Source organism: Elephantulus edwardii, unplaced genomic scaffold (genome assembly GCF_000299155.1).
Source record: "Elephantulus edwardii isolate Elephantulus edwardi_28Jun2011 unplaced genomic scaffold, EleEdw1.0 scaffold00089, whole genome shotgun sequence".
Classification (NCBI taxonomy): domain Eukaryota; kingdom Metazoa; phylum Chordata; class Mammalia; order Macroscelidea; family Macroscelididae; genus Elephantulus; species Elephantulus edwardii.
Genome location: NW_006399839.1, coordinates 10,558,542 through 10,579,780, shown reverse-complemented (window position 1 = coordinate 10,579,780; position 21,239 = coordinate 10,558,542). Strand labels below are relative to the sequence as shown.

General features: G+C 46.3%; 1 pseudogene; it reads left to right on the top strand.

The window, feature by feature from the left end:
* Window positions 1–18,940: 18,940 nt before the first annotated feature.
* LOC102871505 lies at window positions 18,941–19,318 on the top strand (annotated as a pseudogene).
* Window positions 19,319–21,239: the final 1,921 nt, after the last annotated feature.

The window sequence follows — 21,239 nt, the reverse complement described above, 5'->3', positions numbered from 1 at the left end:
GGAGAGAAAGGGGGGCAGAGAAAGAGAGAAAGAGGTAATTTTTAGAACCTGCTTCCTGGGTTTATTGTGAGGATAAAAGGAGATGAAGCATATGACATCCTTGGCAGGCTGCCTCTGAGAATAGGTGCACGTGTATGGTATGTGTATTATTGGCTCTTACTGCCGTTTCACAGATAAGATGGTGCATGCCACACTCAGTGGCTCATCAACAGATTAGAGGGGCACCTTCACCCCGGGGCACCTTGGAAGAAAGGCCTGGCAATATCTGTGTGAAAATCCAGCCACTTAAAACTCTTAGCAAGTGAGGGACTGTCACAAGGGCACCCAGTTGTGGTCAGCCAGGGATTATGTGGCTAGAGATAGAGGGAGGCTTTCCAAGTAGAAGTCAGCAAGAGAGCTTCTGCTAGGGACTAGAGGGGTCTTCACACAACAGACTCCACTCATGTCACTGTGGGGTCACCACTGTCAGGTCACCAACAGCTAGTGTTGGAAAGTAGATGCAGCTCATCAACTAGATCCAGTGGTCTCCTTTCTGGAACACCTAGGATTGCACTAGATTGTTGAACCTCCCTACCCTTGCATTGATTGTTGTATGGTTAGCAATCTTGTCCTTGACCTTATTCCCATGCCATCCACACAAGATGTCTTTCCACATTCTTCATCTGCTTATTCAAAGCCAAGAGAGAGTCCTTGACAGCTCTGGACACCATATCCTGGAAGGAAAACTGATGGGTGCTGAGCCTGGTGGACTTGAAGGTGAGTCAGGGAGAGATGGTCCACTACCTGCTCATCTCTTTATCTGGGTCTTCACTCTGCCTCACACATGGGTCCTGCCTCTTTCAAGTCCCACCTGCAGACAGCCACGGTCTGATGAGGGAATTTGGCATACCAAAATGATGGAAGATGTGCTATCCTGTTTCCATGATGAAAGCAATGAATGGGCGCTGACAGTGGTGCTCAGAAAGTCAACAGTCTAAGATGGGCGTTGTAGTTCTTATAGGTGCAATTGAGTTGATGCCTATAGGACAAAGAGGAACTTCCACCACTGAGTTGACACCAACTCATAGTATCTCTAGAGGACAAAGTGGAACTTCCACTATTGAGTTGACACCAACTCATAATATCCCTCTAGGGCAAAGTAAAACTTCTACCATTGAATTGATGCCAACTTATAGTATCCCTAGAGGACAAAGTAGAACTTCCACCATTGAATTGATGCCAATTCATAATATCCCTCTAGGACAAAGTAGTACTTCCACCATTGAGTTGACACCAAATCATAGTATCCCTAGAGGACAAAGTAGAACTTCCACCATTGAATTGATGTCAACTCATAGAATCCTTCAGGACAAAGTAGAACTTCCACCATTGAGTTGATGCCAACTCATAATATCCCTAAAGGACAAAGTAGAACTTTCCCCATTGAGTTGATGCCAACTTATAGCAATTCTATAAGATACACTTTGCTCCCACAAAGTCTCCAAATGTATGATCTTTTCTGAAGCAGATGCTCACATCCTTCTCCTGCTGGAGGTTATTTACGTGAACTTTTTAGTTAGCAGGCAAGTATCAAACCACTGCATCACCAGATTTTCTTAGACAAACATTGTTGTGTATCATCAAGTCAGAACCGACTCATGGCTGACCCTCTAGCGGGTTTTCTGAGGCTGTAACTTACATGGGAGGAGATTGTCTATCTTCTGACAAGACAGCCTAAGCCTTCATCGTCCCCATTCTACAGATGGGAGGGTCTGAGCTTAAGGTGGTGATGCCACTAGCTCAATAAAGAGATGCTCCCTCACAGAAGAGGGGGAGAAATCTATGTTATGTCCCTCTACCCTCTTGAAAGAGTCTTCTCTTCTAACTCTCCATTTGCCCGGACCCGAATAGAAGCAAAAACACCCCCTCTGTAAGGATGGGGTGATTCGCAGTGGGTTAAGACATGGCAGACTTTCATGAGTGACACATGAACAGATTAACCCAACTAACGACTGAAGAAGCTGAATGAGTCTCATAACCAAATTCTCCTGTGGACAAACTGCATGGGGAGGGAAACGAGAGCATGTGGAGGAGAACTCTACACCAAGATGAGAGAAAAATGCCATGTGTGGAACTGCCAAACCATTATCCGTGGGAGCAGGTCCAAACCCTGTCCATTCTCCCAAATTTCTACTCAGTTCTATCCCCAAGACTTAGCTCAATTCCTGATACTTGGCGGATGCTCAGCAAGTACTTGCTAAAAAATATAATAACTCCTACGATTTGTACATAGGATCGCTATGAGTCGCAAGCGACTCGACGGCACATAACAACAACAACGACGACTCCTACAATTAGCATTTTATACAGCACCTACTAATTGCCCATCCTCTCTTCTTATAGAGGGCCATTCCTCAAAGCAGGTTTGTGAAGTTGCTGTTGGTAGATGCTAGCAAGTCAACTACTATAATGAGCAACAGATTGAAACCTGGCCCTCTTCTGCACCATCCCCACAATCTCTACCATGCCCAAGCCCATTCTTGCAGTCACTACTCCAATCTGTCTCATTGAGGGTCTTCCTCATTTTCAAGAACCCTCTACTTTCCCAAGCACTGTATCTTTTTACATGAACTCCTCATATACAAGGATCCCCTAACTCAACAACATGTCTCAAATATGTGAGATGGCATTGCACCACCTAAGCACCATCTAAGATGCACTTTGGTTCCACTTCTTCCAAGATGGATTTGTTGATTATTTTGGCAATTTATGGAATAGTCAATACTCTCCACCAGCATGTAGTAATCATACCTCATTGTGCCCATTTTACAAACAAGAAAACTGAGACTCAGAGAGATTAGAAAGTGGCAGAGCCAGGATTTAAACCCAGAATATAACTGACTTCAGAGGTATACATTCTTGATTTCCATATTCCACGTGCTCACCCCTGGCCTCTCTCTCCACTAAGGTAGCAGGGATAGGCCAGGAGCTCTGGTGGCTTAATGGTAAGGATTTGTGCTGTCAACCCCCCCCAAAAATGGTTCAAATCCACCAGCTGCTCCATGGGAGAATGATGGGCAATCTCCTCCTGTCAATTTATTGCCTCTGAAAAATCTACCGGAGGGTCAGCTATTAGTCTATTCCGGCTTGAGGATACATTACAACAAGTGGGCCTGGGTGAGTGTGGTTTGACTCCAGTGGCCTCATACGCTGGGTGCATACGGGGGAGGGGAGGAGAGGGCTGGAGGGCATCATGCGCCAGACTAGCCATCAGCTAGTCCTCAGCCTGTTTCCAGTGGTTTTCGTTTCCTGTAGCTGCTATAACAAAAGATCACGTAGCTACCAGGAGACACAGATGTGACTAAATCACTCAGTCTATTTCCCAGACCTCTCGACTGGTGAGGCAGAGAGATAGAAAATCCAGTTGCCATTGTTTGTTACTAAAATGCACAGCAAATGTGACAGTGCAGTAGAGAGGAGCATGGCTTCTCCTGCTGGAACTTGGGAGGATGAGTTTCTGGAGACTGCAGGGGAGTAGTTGTTGGTCATAAATGCTGGCCAGGGAAGAAGGAATACAAGCATCAACATATGACAGCCAAGGGCTTAGAGGGCGAGGTGAGTTGATGCCTGTGCTTGATGTCTCACATTGTACTGAATCTCCCTGCTGCTCAGTGAACACATGTTCTTATACTCATTTCCTGGATGTTGAATCTGATGGCCAAGCCATGAAAAGAACTTCCCCAAGATTACATACAGCTAATAAAGTTTCCCATTTAAGTTTATACTGAAGTTCTTCTTGAATTTGATTCTATAGTCTTGGCCTTTTCCTTTCCTCCTGTCAGGTTCTGCCTTTCCTCAAGGATCAGGAAATGTCAGTATGAATTCTAAATGTACCACTCCCAGTGGCAACTGATTGCATGCTAGAGGCTGCCTGTATTCTTAGGTGGTGTATGGGCAGAGAGTAAGGAAATTATTCTGGGATTGATTAACAATATCTGTCCTGGGCTAGGTGAATAGACACTGGAATGTATGCAGTGAAAGGCTATGAATGGGCTAGTGGCCAATGTTCTAGAATTGGTTAAGAATGTCTGGTTTGTCTGGGCTAAGAAGAAGAAATAAAAATTAGTGAAGGCTAGTGTTCTGTGATTGATTATAATGTCTGTTCTGGCTGGGTTAAGAAGCGGTAGTACATATGAGTGAAGCTAGTGGTTAGTGTTCTGTGATTGGTTAGTATTGTCTGCCCTGGCTGGGCTAAGAAGCAGCAGTATACATGAGTGAAGGCTGGTGACTAGGATTCTGGAATTGGTTAGTCATGTCTGTTCTGGCTGGATTAAGAAGCAGTAGTAGATATGAGTGAAGGCTAGGGGCCAGTGTTCTGTGATTGGTTAATAATGCCTTCTCTAGCTAGGATAAGAAGCAGTAATATTTATGAGTGAAGACTAGTGGCTAGTGTTCTGTGGTTCGTTAGTAATGTCTGCCCTGGCTTAATCAAGAAGCATTAATACGTATGAGGGAAGGCTAGTGGCTAGTGTTCTGTGATTGGTTAGTAATGTCTGCCCTGGCTGGATCAAGAAGCATTAATACATATGAGGGAAGGCTAGTGGCTAGTGTTCTGTGATTGGTTAATAATATCTGGTTAGTAATGTCTGACCTGGCTGGATCAAGAAGCAATAATACGTATGAGTGTAGGCTAGTGGTAGTGTTTTGTGGTTGGTTAGTAATGTCTGCCCTGGCTGGGTTAAGAAGCAGTATTAGATATGAGTGAATGAGAGTGGCTAGTGTTCTGTGATTGGTTAGTAATGTCTGGTTAGTAATGTCTGCCCTGGCTGGATCAAGAAGAAGTATTAGATATGAGTGAATGAGAGTGGCTAGTGTTCTGTGATTGGTTAGTAATGTCTGCCCTGGCTGGATCAAGAGGCATTAATACATATGAGGGAAGGCTAGTGTTCTGTGATTGGTTAATAATGTCTGGTTAGTAATGTCTGCCCTGGCTGGATCAAGAAGCAGTGGTACATATGACTGAAGGCTGGGGGCTAATGTTCTGTGATTGGTTAGTATTGTCTGCCCATGCTGGGTGATGCAGCAGCAGTACACAAGCAGTAAATGAGCTATGTCTGGGCCGGTGGCTGGTGCCATGACATTGATTAGCAATGCCTGCCCTGGCTGGGTTAAGCAGCACTAGTACATAAGCAATGATCATGCTATGTCTGAGCTAGTGGCTTCGTGGAATAATTCCATTTATCTCTGGGTTTTCAGGATGAAATCTTTCATCCCTCAGTAACCTTCATTATGCAGCGAGGAAGCAGGGATATTTTTATGAAGAGGGGAGAATTTGGCTATCCGTGGGGACTCGCTCAAGGACAGCCTTGCATTTCATTACCAAAGTGCCTCATGTCATCTAGCCTGATGCCCCTTCTCTATCCCAGGTCTTCATGACCTCTTTTGACTCTTCTCCTTGCCCTATTCCATCCTGCTGAGTTTCACAGCCCTTAGGACAGAAGAAAACATCACCTCATGCTGGAGCTTATCCATTCTCCTCCATGGGGAGACAGAGGCATGGACCAGACAGGCCAATATCCCCCACACCTTTGCTATTTCTCCAAGGGAAAGGGAAGGAGGGTGCTCAGATCTGCTGGCCTCCCTTCAGGCCTGTCTCAGACCTTCATGCGTCGGGCTCAACATCCCAAGCAGCAATGAGCACCCCGCTGGAAAAAAAATCAACAAATTCTAACAAGACATTAATAGATAAATAAAAATAGCTTCCCCAAGAAATGATGAGGAGTCACGCAACAAAATGATTTCTTTCTGCGCGCGTAAACTCATGAATAATCAAATCACACAGTCCCCAAAGGAGCCAAACACAGCTCTTGTCAACCTCATCCGGCTGGCTCTTGGAAGGTCACCTCCGCCCTTCGCTGGCCTGGGCGGCGCTGACCCTCACTTGCTCTACCCTGGGGGTCCCTTCCAGGGTCCCACACCTCCTCCTCTTCCTTCTTATAGGGAAAATGTATTCCCAGAGCTGGGGAATCGTGCAGAAAATCTGAATGAAGGCCAAGTCAGTGTCTGTGAACGATCAAGCAGGAATGGGGCGTCCTTAACAATATTGGGGGGGGTGCCACTGGCTGTGCCTTTTGTGAACAAACCAGAGCCCTGGCTTCCAGCGTCTTTAGTGTCACATTTTAACCTACCAGCTGCTTCAAGAAGTGAGATGAACTCCTTTGCTTCCCCTCACCACTTTCTTCCTTTATAAAAAAAAATTATTTTTTTATTTTCCCTCATGTGTTAAGGGAGGAAACAGTGACAGGGACAAGTGACAGCTCGCTAATTATTCCCTTACTGCCACTGCTGTTCTGGCGTTGGACGCACTGCTCATTTCTCCCGGCTTCGCGCTGAATAATGCATGCTCCCTATCTGTATTCAAGCCGCACCTCCGGGGACCGGCAGCCTAACTAGCTGATAACTGATTCAGTTTGTAAGCAGGGCCTCTGGGAGTTGCAAGGAAAAGTAGCCAAGAACAAATTTAACACTTCTTTCTCATTTCTTCTGAACATCAAGGTGAGGCAGGCTGGGGAGGGGATGGGGGGGTGAGGGACGGTGTGCTTGGCCTTTGGAGGGTACTTGACCTCCAGTTAAAGGGGCGGGAGGCTGCATTTTGGCTCCAGCTGTGAGGAGAAGGGATGGAGAAGAAGAAGAAATAGTTCAAGTTAATTGAGCCCTGACTGTAGACTTACAGTTACTGCTATTAGTGCTATTGAGTTGGAACTGACTCATAGCTGACCCTCCAGCGGGTTTTCAGAGGCAGTAAATTGTATAGGAGGAAATTGCCCATCTTTCTCCCATGAAGCAGTGGGTGAATTTGAACCCTGTGCCTTTGGCTTGGCAGCACAGCTCCTTACCATTAAGCCACCAGAGTGACCTTATATACCAACTGTGGGACTGAAATTCCTTATTGGTATGAATGCCTAGGGTGTTTATCTGCTAATGGAAAAGTGGAAGCTATGAGTTCACCCAAAGGCACTTTGATAGAAGTGCCAGGCAATCTATTTCTGAAAAGAAAAAAACAAAAAAAACCCCCCAAAACACAAAACAAACCAACAAAAAACCAGCCAGTGAAAATTCTGGTTCTACACAGACATATGTGGTTCCCTGTGAATCAGAAGCAACTCTGTGGCCAGGGCTTTGCTGGGAGCATCAGGACGGCTTTCCCAGCTCCTTCTCTCTCACTCTCTCTCTATTGTGGTGAATAAATGTGTAACACAACAATGCCTGTGCCTGCCTTCTTCGCAGGGTGCTGTGGTGGCAGAGTTCACAGCACCTTGGTTGTGCTGCTCACACATCGTGAGCACCTCCAGAGGTTCGAACCCACCAACAGCTCTGTGGGAGAAAGATCGGCAATCTCCTCTTGTTGAGATTTACAAGCCTCAGAACTGCAGTTGAAGGTTGTGAGTACCCCTTCTTCACAGGTACAAGTCACTGGCTTTAATGACGCTTACCATTCTGCTTCTGGATTTCTCCTGCACGTTGACAGAACCTCAGGGCTCCCAAAGCATCAAGTCCACTGTCCCTTCTTTGTGCCTCCCAAACCTGATTACAACGGATCAACTTTGATCTCCATACATGGGCTTGTTCCAGCTATTTCACATTTATCGTATTATATGATATTTAGACTTTGGGATCATACAGCATCTGACTTAGTTTGTTCAGGATGATGTGGTCAAGGTCCACCCACGTGGTATCATGCTCCAAACTCACTGCTGTCAAGTTGGAATCAACTCATCGCTGACCCTTCGATGGGTTTTTGAGGCTTCAAATTGCACGAGAGGAGATTGCCCGTCTTTCTCCCAAGGAGCTGCTGAGTGGATTTGAGTCACTCGGGAGGTGGAAACTTTGGAGACATAGCACAACTCTCTACAGACCGCCTCAGCAGGGTTCCCATGTCTCCACTATGTACTCTGTCATGTTGTTAGGTACCACTGAGTTGAGTACGACTCATGTCCTATTCTGTGCCATCCTCATCATCTCTGACACACTTAAGCCCATTGCTGTGGTCACTGTGAAATCCATCTCATTAAGAGCCTTTGTCTCGTACACTGACCCTCCACTCTTCTAAGCATGATGTCCCCTTTCAAGGAATAACTTCTCCTCGCAGCACGCCCAAAGTATGAGAGACAAAGCTTTGCCAACTTTACCTCCAAGGAGGCAACTTTTCCAAGACATGTTTGCTCTTTTGTCAGTCCATGGGATATTCAGTACTCTTGTCTAATACTACAGCTCAAAGGCACCAATTCTTTTCCTATCATCCTTATTCATGGCCAGCTCTTAGATGCAAGTGGTTGAAAAGACCATGGTCTGAATCTTTAGTCTTCAGACTGATATCCCTGATCATGTATTTTGGAGACCTCTCGGAAAGCAGACTTTCCCAGCACAGTCCATCTCCTGATACCTATGTGGGTATGTTTATTGTTCCCAGTCTGTATATCCATTCATCTGCTGTTGGACATTAAGCTACTGTGAACAAGAAGTAAGATCTGAGTTCTGAGCTCCAAAATGAATGGTCTTAGGGACCCCTCAATGCACACTGACATACAAATATTAAAGTTCCTTGGAGACACGGATGGGCATATGTATAGGCTGGCTGTAGCCGTGATAATGCTGTGTAACAAACGACCCCGGCATTTCAGTAGTCAACAATAGCAAGTTCATCTTGCCTCTGGGATCTGCAGTTCTGACACAGTGCTTGGCAGGGCAGGGTGGCAGGCTGTAGATGCAGTTCGGATGTGCTCCACAAAACTCTTGGCGCCCAAGCTGCGGGAACAGCAACTTGATGGCGGACATGCAAGACCAGCTAACCCCCTTTCCAGCCTCCATTCCGATCTTCTCGCATCCAATTGGTCAAAGCGAGTCACATGGTAAGTCTGGTGGCAAGGGATGGGGCATGAAGCTCCTCCCACCATACGTCCTTGACTCCTGTGTGGATGAATCCTATAGCTAAAGAGAAAGGAGAGTGGGTACCCAAAAGGGGCTCCCCAAGATGACCTCATTGTCCTAAAAAATATAATTTATTAAAAACACTTATTCTTTGGATCAGTGGTTGTTGCTGTTGGGTGCCAGGGAGTTGACTGTGACTCACAGCAATCCTCCTAACAATAGACGTGAACCTTGCTCTATCCTGTGCCATCTTCCCCATCTCTGATATTGTTGTCATGTGCCATCGAGCCACCTGTGACTCATAGTCGTCCTATGTAAAATAGCTATGAACTCTGCTCTATCCTGAGCTAGTCAGCCAACCCCCATTGTCCCAGTTACTGTGTCAACCCATTTCATTCAGGGTTTTCCTCTCCTGCCCTGTCCCTCTATCTTTCCAAGTATGATAACCTTCCCCAAGGACTAGTGCCTTCCAACAATATGCCTGAAGTATTTGAGATGCAGCTTCAAAGTCCTTGCCTCCAAGGAGTAGCCTGGTTTTACCCTCTCGAGGCCAAACCTGTTTGTTCTCTTGTAAACCCATGGTATGTTCAATACTCTTCTCCACTCCAGCGCCGCAACTCAAAAGCTTCAATAATTCTTTTGTCATCCTTGGTAATTGTCCTGTTCTCTGATGCACAGCAAGTCATTACAAAAACAATGGCCTGAATCAGGCATACCTTAGTCTCTAGACTGACACCATTGCTCTTCAGCATTTTTGAGGGGTCCCTGACAGCAGCCTTCCCCAGAGCACTTTGTCTTTTGCTTTCTTGACTGCTGGTGCCAAGAGTGTTGATTGCGGAGCTGAGCAAGTTGAAATCGTTGAGCCCGTTTTTACAGTCACTGTGTCTTATTGACATCTTACTGAAGATCTTCCTCTCCTTCACTGTTCCTCCACCTTTCCAAGCATGAAATCTTTTTCCAAGGATTAGCCCCTCCCAACATCATGCACATAATATGTGAGATGACTGGACTGGTTCTTAGTCTACCCAGCAAAGGATAATGATAATCAAACCGATAAAGCCTTTCCTAATGTGCTAAGTAGCATTTCAAGTGCTTTGTGCACATCAGTGCTTCCTACACATAGGGAACTCTGGTGGCCTAATGGCAAGAAGCTGTGCTGCAATCCTGAAGGCATGCAGTTCGAGGCCACCAACTGCTCTATGGAAGATGGATGGGCTATCTCCTCCTGTGTGATTAACTGCCTCTGGAAACCCACTGGAGGGTCAGCTATGGGTGAGTTGCAACTCACTGGTACACTTCACAACAACACCACAATGCTCAGGCATGACAACCTACCTGGGCAGAATAGAACTGCTTTATTAAGTTTTTAAGGCTGCAACATTTTTGAAGTAGATTTCTAGATCTTTCTTCCAAAGCACCACTGAGCACGCTAGTATTTAAGCGCACCAAGAGACCCTTCCTAATGATGGAGTGATGTGAGTACCAGGATTTTCCACTTTTTGTGGAGGATTAAAAAGGCCCAGAGAGGTTAGAAACCCTGCCTGAAGACAATGGCTAGTAAAGGACAGAGGCAGGATTGGAACTTCAAGTGACAATGCATTGGGGGCAAATCTGCTGTACAAGATCTCTTTAAAGTACTAAAAAAACAAAGATGTTACGTTGAAGAGAACTAGCCATGGTGTTTTCAATCACCTCATATGACTAAGGATGTTGGAAGAAGAATCAATGCCTTTGAGCCGTGACGTTCCAGAAAAGCACTGAGTATCCTGTGACCTGAGAAAGAAATGAATAAATACGTCTTGGAGAAAGTGCAACCAGGGTGCTCCTCGGAGGCAAGAATGGTGAAGCTTCATCTCGCGTATTTTGCGTTCTGTTGTGTGGAGGGGCTGGTGCTTGGGAAAAGGTGGCATGCTTGGAAAGGTGGAGGGTCAGCGAAAGATCCTCAATGAGATGAACTGACACAGTGACTGCAGCAGTGTGGTCAAGTGTGTCAGAGATGATGAGGGCGGCACAGGAGGGGACAAAGTGCAGATCTGCTTTTTCCCCCAAAACAAAAGGTTTGAACGCACCAGCTGCTCCAGATGAGAAGGATGGTCAGTGTCCTCTCCTGCAAATTACTACCTCTGAAAACCCGCTGGAGGGTCAGCTATGAGTTGATTCTGACTCCACAACAAAGAGCAGCTATGAGTTATAATGGAAGGGATAGGACCTAACAATAGCAACAGTATATGCATCGGCAAGCTGAACAATGAATGTGGAACAATGGAGAAGAATCTATGCCTTTGAATTTTAATACTGGTAAAGAATCCTCTCAATGTGAAGAAAACAAATATTCTTACCACTGGACCAATAGGTAAAGCTGTGATGGATGGAGAGGAGATTGAAACTGTCAACAGCTTCATCTTGCTCGGATCCACAAGTAACATCTTTGCTACCAGCAGTCAGGAAATAAGGAAGTGCATTGCACTGGGAAAATCTGCAGTTAATGGACTTCTCCAAATTATTGAGGAGTAATGATGTCCATTTGAGGACTAAGGTGCATTTGATTCAGGCCATAGTCTTTCTGATTCTTTGCTATGCATCTGAGAGCTGGATAATGAATATAGATGACAGAAAAAGAATTGACACCTTTGATTTGTGGTGTCAGAGAAGAGCACTGAACATCCCATGGATGGCCAAGAAAACAAACAGATATGTCTTGGAGAGGGTGCAGCCACAGTACTCTTGGGAGGCAAGAATGATGAGGCTTCACCTCACATACTTTGGGCATGTTGCTAGGAGGGGCTATTCCTTGGAGAAGGACATGATGTTGGGAAGGGTGGAGGGTCAGTGAAGGAGAGGAAGACCCTCAACCAGGTGAATTGACACAGTGACTGCTGCAATGGGCTCTTGTGTGTCAGGAAGTGTGAGGATGGCGCAGGATAGAATTGGGCTCAGATCTTTTGTTTTTTGGGTCGCTATGACTCATACCTGACTCAACAGCACTAGCCACCACAACAGAGAATGAACCACAACTTCCAGAAGATCAAACAAATGTCTTGAAAGAAATAAAGCAGAGTGCTCCTTAACAGTGACAATGATGAGAGTTCATCTCACATATTTTGGACATACTATTAGGAAGGACCTGTTCCTGGAGAAAGATATCATCTATAGCAAAAGAGAGGATCAGTGAAAAAGCGAAGACTGTCATCAAGACAGGATGGACACAGTGGCTGGACTTATGGGCTCCAACAGGGTAACGATTGTGAAGATGGCACAGGACAGACGGCTTCTCGGTCTTCAAAGCTAACACAGTGGCGCTTAATTACAGCAGCCTGGCACTGGGGAGCAAGCTTCGAGCCAGTGCATGTGGACATGGGTTATGGTACACAAGTGTGAATTCTGAATGCAGATACTGTGTTTACTGGTTTTGAGAAATGCTACCCAGCAGGGTCAAGTTTGCACCTGGGTCAGAGCTCGCTAGAACCCGAGGACCTGGCCAAGCTTGCAAGGAGCCACTTTAACTCAGTCTTCTGTGGGGACAGTGCCTTGGATCTCTCTGGACCCCCTCTCCCCCCTCAGTGGTCAGGACACACTCTCTGGTCCCTGACAATTAGTGACATGCTGCTGGTGGGATGTCTGACCTTCTCCCCAACAGGCCAGGTGGACCTACATTTACACCATCAAATGCCTCCCTCTGTCATAGTCCCGCCTTCTCCTCTGACTCCTGGCTGGATCTGGCAGTGGCATGCGATGGCAGCAGCTTTTGCTTTGTGATTCACAAATGCTAATGAGGCTGGGGCAAATCCATGAGCTCATAATTTGGTCCATGTTTAGCATGAGGTGTTTAATCCTTAACCAGATGGATATAGGCTCAGCCTTGATACCACGCTCCAAACAGAGACCATGTGTATTATTGCATCGCCAGAATCTGGCACAGTTAAGACTTCAGTGACTAGTTGTTGAATGAACAAATGGATGGATGGATGGTTGGATGGATGGATGGATGGATGGATGGATGGATGGATGGATGGAAAAAGAACAAATTAATCTCACAAGAAACATTCTAATTTATTTCTTATCTTTTTATCTTTTTATTCAGTACCACTGTGTGTCAGATTTAAGACTAACCCGTGTTGTTTAGACCTGACACAAGCCAAGGTGTTTTCACTTGTATATGCATGTGAAAGGTGGTCAGTGGATTAAGAAAGACCGAGGAAGAATTGGTAGCCTTTAAAAATGTGATGTTGGTCAAGTATCGCATATCCAAAGAACAAACAGATCTGTCTTGGAGCAGGTGAAACCAGGGTCCTCCTTCGAGGCAAGGATGGTGGAACTTTGTCTCACATACTTTGCACATTGTTGTCATGAGACAGTCCTTAGAGAAAAGCCATCGTTCTGGAAAAAGTAAAGAGTCAATGAAAGAGTGGAAGACCCTTGGTAAGATAGACTGACACAGTGCCCGCAACAGTGGACTTGAGCAAGGCAGAGATGGGGAGGATGCCACAAGATAGGGCGAGATTTCTATCTGTTGTTCACAGGAGGAGTCAACAGCACCTAACAACAGCCTGCGTTAGATCCTGAGAACACATGTTCGAGTCACTGAGATAAAAATCTTAGCTCTGAAGTCCAACATGATGTCAGATGGTGAGGAATAAAGTGTGAGAGGAGGATGGATGGATGAGGAGAAATGCACTTATTATAGATACTCTCACTTCCCTATAATGCTTATTCTGTGTCAGGCTAGGCTAATATTGTTATTGTTGGGTGCCTTCAAGTTGGAGCCCATAGCTGACCCTCCAGTGGGTTTTCAGAGGCAGTTAATGTCATAGGGGGAGATTATCCATCCTTCTGTAGAGCAGCCAGTGGATTTGAAAAGCATGCCTTAAGTATTGCAGCGCAGCTTCTTGCCACTAGGCCATTAGAGCTCACTAACAGACCTGAGCTAAGAGGAGCCTTAAATGCTTGATCACATGGAGTGTTCCCCAGCCAGGCTGTGAGTGGCTTTTGAGTAAACTCCACTCATCTGTCGTATGGACAACAGAGCAAAGCATTGCCTGCTCCCGCGTCATTCTTCTGATTACCAACGTGTTCGAGTCCATCTCTGCAACCACTGTGCTGGTTCGTTTCACCAACTGTTTCCTTCACCCTCAATAGCCCTCTTCGTCACCAAGCCTGATGTCAGTCATCAGTAATTGGTCTCCTCTGAGCCAATGAGTCAGACTGTGTTCTCTGTGATCTCTAAGGTTTTCAACTCTTGGCACCAGCAGTCAGGAAATAGAAAGACTGGAAAATTGCATTGGGAAAGTCTGCTGTCAGGGACCTCTCTGAAGTGTTAGGAGCAACGATGCCAGTCAAGAGACTAAGGTGCACCTGATCCAGGCCATGATCTTTGAAATTACTTGCTTTGAGTCTTAGAGTTAGACAAGGACTAAGGATGGTAGAAGAAGCATCAATGTCTTTGAGTTGTGGTGCTGTGGGGTCAGATGTGTCAGATTGGTTCAGAACAGGGCAAGGTACAGAGCTATTGTTCATAGGGTCGCTGTGAGTCTTAGTCGACTCAACAGCACCTAACAACAACAACAAATTTTCATTGGCTGATTTTTTTAAAAAAGTGGCTAACCAGAGCTTTCTTCCTTAGTCAGTCTGTCTATATTGGGAGGTTCCACTGAGATCTGTCCACCCTTGGTGAACCTGGGGCCTCATAGCTCTTAGTATCTTAGCGCATGTCAACACCCACAGGCCAATCAGCTGGCAGATGGAGGGTGGGGCCTGTGGGGGTTGGCTCCTTCATTACATCATCAGACTCATTGAGTAGATGAGGACTCGGATTGGAAATGCCTCCCCCCACCCCACCCGCCAGTCACGCTGTGAGGAAATAGAGGACTGAGGCTGGCACCCAGGTTTCCCAGTCCCCCCCCCTCTGAGCAGCAAGGTGCGTTTCTCCAGCCACCTGAGGCTGGCAGGTCAAGGAGCCTGGGTGCTGAAGGTGAGGAGGGATCCTGGGGTCCCTACAGCTGTCACCAGCCCAGGTGCACATCTGCCTGTCGCAGCCCAGCGCTGTCTGCCAGGCGACTCCACCAGGCTGGCTGTCAGGAGCCGCGTGTCACCGCGGCAGCAGCGGCGGGGGAGGCAGGCAGGCTGTTGGCAGGCGGCTCAAAATAGCAGAGCTCAGTTCTCCAGTCCCAGAACTGGGAGAAGATGCGGCAGCCCTGCAGCGGTGGGGTGGCCTTGCTGGCACCCCCACCCCCTTATAAAACGAGACTGAGAAAGTGCTCGAGGGAAAGGTCTCCCATTGCCCCCAGACTCTGCAGCGTGAACGGCAGCAAACCATGCTGGAACATTCTAGAACAGCCCTTCCTCCCTGTTTGTCCCCTTTTTCTTGTGACCCCTCCCTTTCTCCCTCATCAGGCCCCTCCCAAGCCTTTGCCTAACCTGTGCTGACAGGCAGCAGAGTCCTTCCTGCCATCTTCCCACGTGGACAGTACACGGAGTAGAGTCTCTGCTAGACTGGGAGTCCTGGTAGGGCTATGGTTAAGCATCCAGCCACTGACTGAAAAGTTGCCGGTTCGGATCCAACCAGTGGCTCCACAGATAAGCGCATCTGGAGATCAATTTCTGTGTAAGTTCGCTCAAAACATTTAACCTCAGTCCCATAGGGTCAGTTGCAATCTCCCAGTGAACCTCTGAAACTTCTGAAGCTGTACCTCGCAAAGGAAGGGGATCGTCCCTCTTTCTCCCTGGAGCTGCCGATGGATTCCAACCTCCCAGAGACACGCGGGCTTTGGATTAGCAACTCCCTATGGACCACGTCACCAGAGATCGCTCTGTAGACGACGATCTCAAACACGCTGCTGGGGAGGAGTCAGAACTGACTTGTGACGGACCCTCCACTGATTTTCCGAGATCGTGAATCGCATGCGAGGAAATTGCCTGTCTTTCTTTCTCAACAGAAACCACTGATGGATTGGAACCACCCAAGAGGTGTGGCCTGTGGGTTAACAGGCCCAACTCCCTACGGACTAACTGTGTTTGTTACATGATTGTCGAGTCAAAATCAGTTCTTAGCTGCCCCTCCAGCAGGTTTTCAGGGGCAGTAAATCACACGGGAGGAAAATGACCATCTGCCTCCTGCAGAGCAGCTGGTGGATTCGAACCACTTGCCTATGAGTTGGCAGCCCAACTCCTTACCATTGAACCACCAGAGCCCCGGAAATGGGATCGTTCCCCTCTGTCACATAAATCAACTGAACTTCTGATAGTTAAAAGTCCTGACCACTGACCACTGACCACTAGTTGATTTTGAGTCTTATCCTTTCAAGTTCAGTTGACTTGTCAGGACCAGTGGAGCCCTTGATATACCCTTCCTTCCTCTGAAATGTCATACCGAGGACACAGATCGAGACCGGAGGTGTCCTTGGGGTGATGGGGTCTCCACGTGGAATTCATTTCCACATCAGCTCACCTAAATTACCATCAGGTTGGCAACAACGTCCTGCGTAAAAAAAAAAAAAGTGGATCCTTGCCCTATCTCAGACTCTCTCTGCAATAGTCTGTTTGAATCCATTCTTCCTTCTGTCATGTATTCAAAGTGCCTTCAACCTGGAAGGCTCGTGTAGTGCTGCATTGGACAATGTTCCAGTGTTAGGCCTAGACGCTTTGCTTTCAAAAATTCTGTTTCACTGAGTTTTCAGCAAACGTTGACACAGCACGTTAAGCTCCCATTTGGCAATTTCCACAAATTGTGCCGTGACTTTAGTCGCACTTATCACAACGTGTCAACAGTCTCTTTAATTGTGTTCTGTTTGCTCCTTTCTTACCAGCCGTCTATCATCTCTCCACACTGTGATGCTGGAAGCCATGCAGTGCTGTAACTGGTACTTCAACAACCAGCAGGGCGTTTGACTTGCAGTGGACGGGTTTCAGCTGAGTTTCCTGATTAAGCTAGACTAGGAAGAAGGCACTGGCAGTCCCCCTCTAAAAATGCTGGCCAGTGAAAGATCTTAGCAATAGCAGCAGAAGATGGTGTGATTTAGTGTCAGAAATTGAGCCCCTCAGGTTGGAAGGCATTAAAAATATAGCCAAAGAAGAGTGGCCGCCCCAGAGTAGAGTTGGCCTGAATGATGTTGTTGTTGTTGTTATGTGCCGTCAAGTCGCCTGTGACTCATAGCGACCCTATGTACAACAGCCCTAAACTCTGCTCTGTCCTGTGCCAGTCTATTTCTGACACACCTACCCCGTTACCCCAGTCACTGTATCAGTCTATCTCATTGAGGGTCTTCCTTGCCTGCGCTGCCCCTCCACCCTCCCAAGCATGATGTCCCTCTCCAAGGACTGGTACCTCCTTGCAACATGTCCAAAGTATGTCAGACGAAGCTTCAGTATCCTTGCCTCTAAGGAGCAGGCTGGTTTCATTCACCCTCTCCAGGACAAACCTGTAGATAGAACAAAGCTTAAATAATCTTCATTTGCTGATGTGGTGCTGCTGGTTGTTGAATGCTGTTGAGTCAGAACCTAGCCATAGGTGCCCCTCTGGCAGGTTTTCAGAGGCAATTAATCACACAGGAGGAGACTGCCTATCCTTCTACCATGGAGCCACTGATGCATTTGAACCACATCCCCTCGGGATTGTAGTGCGGCTTCTTGCCAGTAGGTCACCAGAGCTTCCTGCAAACATCCATTAATTATCAGAATGTGCACACCCATGTTTATTGCTGCTTTGTTCACAATAGCTAAGAGCTGGGAACAACCCAAGTGTCCATCAACAAATGAATGGATAGAGAAGCTGTGGTATATTCACACAATGGACTATTATGCAGCACTGAAAAACAAAGGACTCATGGAATATTATACAGAATGGGTGACCACGGAGGACATTATGCTGAGTGAAGTAACTCAGTGACAAAAGGACAAATACCACATAATGCCAGTGTTATAAAACAGGACTGACAAGGGGGGTTGGGGAGAAACTAAGAAAAGAGGGAAGAAATAATGTACAGGGCATTGAAACAGTTGAGGGAGAGAACTGTATAAAAGGAATATATGATTAGGTATTAGTGGTGTGACAAGAGTTCAGAATAAGAGCTGCATATAAACTGGTTGGGGGGGTGGACTGTATAACAATGAAAGAACTTTTTTCTAAAGAAAAAAGTGAACTGGGGGGAGGGAGTGGCAGGAAGGAAAATGTGCAACAATAAATGAATGGAAATCCAAGTTCTTACAATAAAATCTCAGTTAAAAATTATCAGAATGTGTAATATACAAAGTACGAATCTAGAAAAATTATAAATCATCAAAACGAAATAGAAAGTTAAAAGATCAATATTCTAGGCATCACTGAGTTGACATGACCGATACTGGTCACTTTTAATTAGACAAGCTTATAGACTACCATGGTGGGAATGACGAGTTAAAGGAGAATGGCATTTCATTCATGACAAAAAAAAAAAAGACCTATTCTGATGCACTGTTGTCAGTTATAGGAAAATATACACATGCTTACGAAGAAAACAACTGACTATTACTCAAATTGTCACACTGACCAGTCATGCCAGAGAGATAGAAAATAGGAAAATCTTTTATCAATGTCTCCCGTGTAACTTAACCAAACATACAACCAAAATGCAGTGATCGATACCGGTGATTGGAATGCAAAGGTTAGAAACAAAGAAAAATTAATAGCTGGAAATATGAACCTAGGTGAAAAGAACAGTACCAGATTGGAGATCACATGGTGAATTTTGAAAGACCTAATTCTTTGCAAATATCTGTACTCAGTAACATAAACAGCACCTATACACATGGACCTTGGCAGATGGACTCTTCAGGAATCAAATCTACTACATCTGAGGAAAGAGACAGTGGAGACGTTCATGAAAACCATCAAGAACAAAGCCTGGGGCCATTTACCTAGCAGACTACCAATGACTCACAGGAGAGTTAAGGTTGAAGCTGAAAGAAATGAAAACAAATTCATGAAAGCCTGAATACAGAGCTCATCTGAAGAATAGCTTGGCCTTTTTCCATGTGGCTGAGAAGGTGGCGGACATTCAGAATGACTGCCTATCAGAAGCAGCCAACCATCTTCCAGAACAAAAGGAAGATTATATTTGGAGAAGCTGGCAAGGAGAAGCTCCTGTGTTATTACAGGAACATTGATCTGGGCTTCATGATGCCCAAGGAGGTCATTGAGGGCACCTGTATTGACATGAAACGCCCTTTCACTGATGACATCTCCACCCAAGGGCAAATCCTTTTTGCTGTGGTGATCAAGGTAGACATGCAGAGGGTCATCTGTGAGGTCTACCTCCACTACTTCCACAAGTACAATCACTTTGAGGAACACCATGAGAACATGTCCATGCACCTGTCGCCCTGCTTCAATGTCCCCCAGATCATCAACATTGTCACCATTGGAGAGGGCCAGCCATAGAGCAGGACTGTGTGCTTCAGTGGGCTCAAGGCTGTCGACCCCAAGAAGCACCTACAGAAGTTCTGAGCCAGACACCGCTCCCAAGTGAAATAAAGTTATTTCCCACCCCCCGCCCCAAAATGCATAGATTGGACAATTTGGGTACTAATGACGAAAGAGCGAATAAGTTTTGGAGTGCCACCAAGGAGAGCATCTACAGAGAAAACAAAAAGTCGTAAAAAAGGACAGGAAAGAAACAACAGACTAAAATGGATGTTGGAAGAGACTCTGAAAGGTGCCCTTGTGCACAGAGAAGTTTCAAGAGAAAGGGAGAAGTGATGAAGTAAGTTGAAAAGATTGCAAAGCACAGATTTAAGAGAGTGGATAGACAATGAACACTGCATTGGAACAGACGAGGGGAAGAGCTGTCTGAAAGAAATACATGATCAGACAGTGTGTATATGACAACAACCTGGAACAAGAGGTGCATTTGCGAAGTGGGCTGGGGAGGGGGCGAAGTAGGGGAGGGATGAAAATGTGCAGAGATGAATGAATGAAACCCCAATTTTTCTGTAAACTTCTGTCAAAATCACAGTAAAAACAGAACAAAGGGCAGCTAATGAAAACAGGGAGGTACTGTAATGGAATGCACAAAGCCATGGGGTTCAAAAATCAAAAGGGGACAACGTGTCGTGCATTTCTCAAGCTGGATTTGGAAATAAAATACCAATGTCAGTTTAAAGACTAAGGTGCTCCTGATCTAGACCATGGTTTTTTCAGTCACTTGGTGTACTTCTGGCAGCTGGGCAATGAATGAGGATGACTGAAGAGGAACTGTGAGTTCATTGAGCTGTGGTTTTGGAGAAGAGTGCTGAAGATCCCATGGACTGCTGACAGAATAAACAGATAAGTCTTAGAGAAAGTGCAGCCTGAGCGCTCGTTGGAGGCAAGGATGATGAAACTTCGTCTCTCATACTTGGAGCATGTTGCTAGGAGACGCTGTGCCTTGGAAAAGGACATCATGCTTGGAAAAGGAGAAGGTCAGAGAAAGAGAGGAAGACCCTCAATGAAATGGATGGACATGGTGATTGTAGCAATGGGCTTTCGTGTGCCCAAGAGGATGAGGCTGGCACAGAATATGACAGAGCTCAGATCTGTTGTTCATAGGGTTGCTGTGTACTCAACTCAACAACACCTAACAACAACAACAACAACTTGGATTTGGTAACCAGAAGTCCCCAGTCCCGGTCCTAAAGCAGAAAGGTTGGGGGATCAGAGGTATTCAGCAGTGGAGGGAGTAGGTGAAGGAGTGTGGACCACGGCCCCAAGAAATCTGACGAATCGCAAATGCGTTTGAGTTCTGGTCACCCAGTGGCTTGAGAGCTCTCAGCTGTAGAGAACAAGCTGACAGGACCTCTAAGGATAGGTGGAGGCTCTGTCACAGGACCCTTGTCCCTGGTTATGGTTGGGCGATCCTCCCTGACCAGCTGGGCAGAGGTGGGAGTCTTCTTTGGATTGGAGGTTCCCTGTTTCATACAGATAATGCTTGAAAGTGGGGCCACCTGTACCCACTTGGAATAACCCAGCCCACCCTTGAAGACCCCAACCCCTGTCCAGAGGGTTCGAAACCTCCTCCCAGGGCAGGTTGACCTGCTGTGAATGAGATCTCACCCCCCCTTCCCTCAATGGGAACCCCCTGGAGGGAGGGAAAAGCAGATAGCAGAACTGTGCTATTTACAAGCTTTCAAATGGGTTATTGAATCATAAACCGAAATCACACTCTGTAACCAAATCAGCAAAAGACCAGATTCAATAATGTGAGAAGGGCAGGGTGGCGGTGGGGAGGAGGGGCTGCAAAATCCCATCTAGAAGCTTGTTAAGCCGCTTCCCCCCTCTCTCTGGCCCGGCCTTTGGAACGTCTCATTGTTTCTGGTGAATAACC